Here is a 5,728-nt window from a genome sequence, read left to right as displayed (position 1 = left end):
CCCGCTCAGTCTAGAGTCTCCCTGTGTTCTTTACTGTTCGGCTCCGCTCAGAGAAAATGATGTGCAGTGATTTTGAGACAGACCCGTTGCTGGAAGAGGTCAGCCTGGAAGAATTAACTGCTGCTCAGGGTGCCAACGCTCTTATTAAGGAGACGAAGCGCTACACAGACAGCGTCAAAGACACGCTGCAAGAAGGAAGGCAACGCTTGGAGCAGGTTGGCAAAGAGACCCCGAAAGTGGTTTTGTGATTGGAAAATGAACATTATGGGCGTCCACACTGCTGGATTGCAGGCATTTGGAAAGATCGATCTCTCTCTGTGGCAGCACTGAGTTCAGACCAAGACTTCTTGCAGAATTAAGGAAGTTGCATGTGTGCTCATTTGCATGGAACCAAGAGAAAGAAGTAACGAGAGGAAAAGGGAGGGCACGGGAGTGTTATTTGTTATTTTCAGCATCCCTAAGTCTAAAATACCTGACAGGAGCAGTAACTTGCTAGAGAAAAGATTTAATTTGGCTCATGGTTTCCTGGGGATCCGTCATGGTGGGGAAGGCAGAGTGCAATCTGCCTATGAGGTAAGAGGGTGAAGCCATGCTGAGTCTCTTGTCATAGACCAGGCAGGATGTACGGGAGGGAGGGCTAGGTCACACTTTCAAAGACCTGCCTCGAGAGATCTGCTTCTGCCACCCAGGCCCCAACTCCTAAGGACTCCATGGCCTTTAAAATAGTCCTTCATGCCGGGAACCAAGTGTTCGAAATATGAGCCTGTGAGGGATATTTTAGATTTGAACTTGAGGATGGGGTTGGTAATAAGAAGGCCTATTGGGGAGTGGGTTGTCCATCTTCTTCTGAGATGTTTCCAGGGAATGCTGGCTAGCAGTTCACAGCAGCCCCTGACCTCTGTAGAGCTGAACGAGACCTAAGCTCTGCACCTATTTCCGGTTCCCTGCCTCCGTGGGTGCTTTCCAGTTAGAGGAAAGTGATTTGCCTCACAGCAGAGACAGCAGCAGCCCCTGCTTTTAAATTCTCTGGTATCTCCAAAGTTACAAGGTAACTGCTGGTCTCCTCTAGTGGCCTGATGTGGAGACAGAGGTTGGGTAATGTACTACCAACTCAGGTGTTGATGTCTCATGTTCAGAGCTAAAGTGTCAACAATGGACCACTCCTGACAAGACACAGCATATCACAGACTGAACAGCGAATGTGGAAAGGTTCATTCTGGTGGGAGATGTGGGAAGCAGAAAGGAGAAAGCTGAAAATAATTCAGTGTGCAGATGTAACTTGGTGGGACCAGACAAAAGCCTGTGGGTTTAACCATGTTTTAAACAGTGGTCCCTGTGTCTCAGCAAGAGATGGATGTCTTCTGTATTTGGTTGGCTGATGGGCTGAGACCCATCAATTTCAATATCCCTAGATCACGGCAAAATCATTTAGAAGCCCCTCTGACTGATGGGTTATTCTTTTCCTTTTCCATCATCACAGCATGTGGAGTCTGTGCTTGCCGTAATTAACTAACTTAGCACTAATAGCAAACTTCAATGATGTATATCGGCCCTCAAACACACTAAGATGAAGTGGGGAAGAGGGTGAATTTTTTTTTTCTTGCTTAGCACACAGTTCCCTCAGGAAATCAGAGACTGAGGAAATTTTCAGCAATGAAATTAAAAACTATTCCCTTCGTGGATAATTCAAATAGTAAGGAGCAGGAGTGGCTGTGACTTCAAGGGACCTTTGATGTCGTTTCAGAATTGAAAACGCTGGCACACAATAGGCCATCAATAGATGTTAAAGAGAGCTGGAAGAGGGCAGAGAAGTGGGAGGAAAGGGACATGCAAAGAAGAAATGGCTGACTCAAGTTACTCCTGGCTTTCGAGAAAGTCAATAGCATAGAAAACACACACACACGCACGCACACACACACACACACACACACACACACACACAGAATCCTAGTCTATGTTATCTTCTAACATATCTCTAAGTATTTCATCACTTCCAGACACTTTTGATATGCCCCTACTTATACATGCATGTAGATAGCTATCTAGGGGAGTCTATAAACATTTTATTGCAGTGGGAAGAGCCCCCAGTTTTGCCTTCACACTACTGAGAGCTGGTTCTCTCCTTCCAGCCTGTGGGATCCGGATATTGGACTCAGGTCTTCAGATTTGGGGGTAAGTTCCCTTAGCCACTGAGCTACCTCACCAGCCTGCTATAAAAAATAAAAGAAGAAAGAAAGACAAATCTTCCTAAAAAAAAGTATTTTCCTGAAAAATTTCTGTTAATATTGAGGGGAAAGTGGTTGCTCTTTTTATTTATATTTCTTTTATATGCAAACATGTGTAGCGTTTTCAATGAGACCTTGTCCAGAATGAACTATGAAGCAATCAATGATGATATCTTAAGTTTCCCTTTATGTCTTTGAGGAAGAAATGACTGAAAAATACTTTTTAAGCAGAAATAGAAAGAAATCAAATAAAAAGGAAGGGTAAGGCAAGGAGTGACATTATGAAAAAGGCCATAGGAGACAATCAAGAGTAAGAGATTTCCAAGAAAGGTCATGCGTGAAATGGGCTGGTGCCAGCCTGGTACCTACAGAAGCACACTGCCCACCTTCAGATGGTGAAGATCCTTCACCTAAAGCCTGTGCACTTGAGTCCAGAGCCCTGTACCTGGTACCTACAGAGGCACACTGCCCACCCCGAGATGGGGAAGATCCTTCACCCAAAGCCTGTGCACTTAGGTCCAGAGCCCTGTGCCTTTCCTCCCTCTACTGCTTTATCTGGCTTCATCTTTCATGTCACGTAGACTCCACCCTCCAGAGTGTAGGGACCTGGGCAAACACGCAGAGCAGGGAGCAGACAATGGGGCTCATGAACGTAATCAGCTTCCATATACTGAGAAGGTACTTGTGACCTGAGGGAGGGGCTGGAGAGATGGGTTGGTGAGTAAAATGCTTACCTTGCAATCATGAGGCCCTGATTCAAACCCCAGTATCTATTTTAAGTCAAGTGTGCTCACACAAGCCTGTAACCCCAGCGGTGGGGAAGGAGGGAGTGAGAACCGGACACAGGAGGATTGTTGGTGATTTGTGACCATCAGCAAAGCCAAAAACCAATGAGGTTCAGGTTGAGGGAGAGACCCTATCTTACAGGAGTAAGGTAGAGGTGATAGAGGACACTCAGCATCCTCCTTTGTCCCCTGTGTTTGTGCAGGTTTGTATGCCCACACACACATGTATGTACACACACACACACACACACACACACACACACACACACATCAACTTTCCTGGGAGGAAATGGAAGGGTCATCAGAAATCAAGAGAGAAGTGAAGAGAAATGAAGGGGACCAAATACACCCTTCCAAAGCATACCCCCAGTGCCTACTTCCCCCAAACAGGCTATACTTCCCCGTTTTCATTATCTCCCAATAATGTCATCTCAGAATGAATCCACCAAAGTGAAGTTTGTACTGTCATGATCTGTCATCACTTCTCAATAGTACCATTGTCTAGGGACCAAATGGTCAATACACAAACTGTTGGGGCTGGGAAGGGGAAAAAAAGGCTCTCTAGGTAAACAAAGCCATTGATGTTCACTTTATACCATTTTTGTCATTTTCCCTACTACTTGAAAACTCAAAACCTCTTCTGCTTCTCAGTGCCAGCTTCCACCAAGACTTCTAGCAGGAAGTTAACTTCTGCATTACTTGGCATCCTGAAAGGAGTAGGTCTCATGCCCAACCTCCTTTCTCTTTTTGGAGCTTTTGACATACGTGAAGACATTCCCTCCCACATTTCCTCACTGCTTTTGAAACTTTTCTGCAGGATTGGCTTCTGTCACGGCCCTCAGTTTCTGATAACTTCTGCTTTCTTCCACCTAGATCTGCACCACCCCGCAGCTGCTCCCATGGTCCCAAACACTTCTCTTCATGCTGGGTCACCAGGTTTGGTAAACAGTGCTGACTATAACATACAGAAACACAAATCACTTAAGAAACTATTGCCCCTGAATAAACAGGGTTTAAAAAAACACTCAGTATGTTGGGAGATGAGAAATAAACTATCCTAGATATTAGTAGAAATAGAGAAGCAATTTTCTGAGTCTTGTTTATTTTGTTTAAATATGATCACTTCCATATCCTCACATTTTCCTACAAATGATATGATTTTATTCTTCTTTATGACTCAATAAAACTTCGCCGTGGGTATCCACTACATTTTCTGTATCCGTTCCTCTGTTGATGGATACCTCTGTTGCTGACCCCATAACAGGGTTGCTTTGAATGGTGCCACAATAAACATGGAAGCGCATGAATGGTTATTGTGTGTGGACTTAGATGCCATTGGGCATATTCCAGAAGTGGGATAGCTGGCTTATGCAGTAGCTCTATTTTTAGTTTTTAAAGACCTTCTGTTTTTATTTCTAGGATAGCTGCACCAACTTATATCCTTGATAACTACATCTAAAGGTTCAAAGGCCCTTTCTCCCATATCCTCTTCAATATTTGTTACTTGTTTTTTGAATGATATCCATTCAAAGATTCAAAAACAAAGTACATGATATAATTAACAAAAGCATCATTGTGAAATCCATCACTATGTACAAGGAATACCAATTTAACACTAAAAAAACCTTTTAAAGTTATTGAACGTAGGCAATTTGATAGTGTAGGAAGTGGCCTGAAAGGTCATGATAAACATACTAAATTTGTATTTTGTACTCAAAATATGTGGTATTTGAAAATTCACGCTCAGATATGTACAGAAACCTAGCAGCAGGTTGACTTCAGCAAGGAGAGAATTATACACCAGGCAGTAGGACACCGACATGGGATGGAGCTGGCCTGGTCTTGCTAGTGGTGGACTGTTTAAGAACACAGATTCCAAAACTAGACAGTCTTCTAAGTTCTGTCTCCTTTGTTTCTTACCTTCTAAAAGTATTTTCAAACACTGTTGGGCATAGTGCCACACGCCTTTAATCCTAGCACTCAGGAAGCAGAGGCAGGTGGATGTCTGTGAGTTTGAGGCTAGCCTGATCTATATGGTAAGTTCTAAAACAGCCAGAGCTTCATAGTGAGACTCTATCTCAGGAAAAAAAAAGTTTTTCAAACATCAAGAAGGCTCTGTTGGCTAGGGATGTGTTCAGTAGCAAGCTTATAGTAGCTTAAACAAATGTTTTTCCCCCAACATAAAGATATTTGATGTAACTGGAAAAAACTGCTTGTCAGCTCAACTCAGCAACTGGTTGTACTCTGATCAAGCTATTGCACTCTCAAGTGCAGACCTAATGAAAATGTGTGTGTGTGTGTGTGTGTGTGTGTGTGAGAGAGAGAGAGAGAGAGAGAGAGAGAGACCATGTAAGTGTTCATTGATAATAACACCAAACTGAAGAGAATAGAATGTTCATCAGTGATTGAAGAGATACATATAAAAATATATTTACATTTGAGATTTGTGTAAGACAGCTGAATGAACACCAGTCCATAACTATATGGAATAACCTCACAACTAAGCAAATGAGGACCCAAAACAATATGCACCACACAACTTCATTTACAAAAGCTCAAAATCAGGCCAAACCACCCAAGAAGAGCCTCTCTCGAGGTGAGAGCCATGAGAGAAAGCAGCTGGAGTGCTGCTCGTGTTGACTGCCTTCATCTGGGCTCTGCTCACGTAAGCTGTGCACTTATGAGGCAACTTTTCTGTTATGCCCTATTACATTATGT

Source organism: Microtus oregoni, unplaced genomic scaffold (genome assembly GCF_018167655.1).
Source record: "Microtus oregoni isolate MIOR12 unplaced genomic scaffold, Mior012 000026F_ref0000081, whole genome shotgun sequence".
Taxonomy (NCBI): Eukaryota; Metazoa; Chordata; class Mammalia; order Rodentia; family Cricetidae; genus Microtus; species Microtus oregoni.
Note: the sequence above shows the minus strand (reverse complement) of the source record.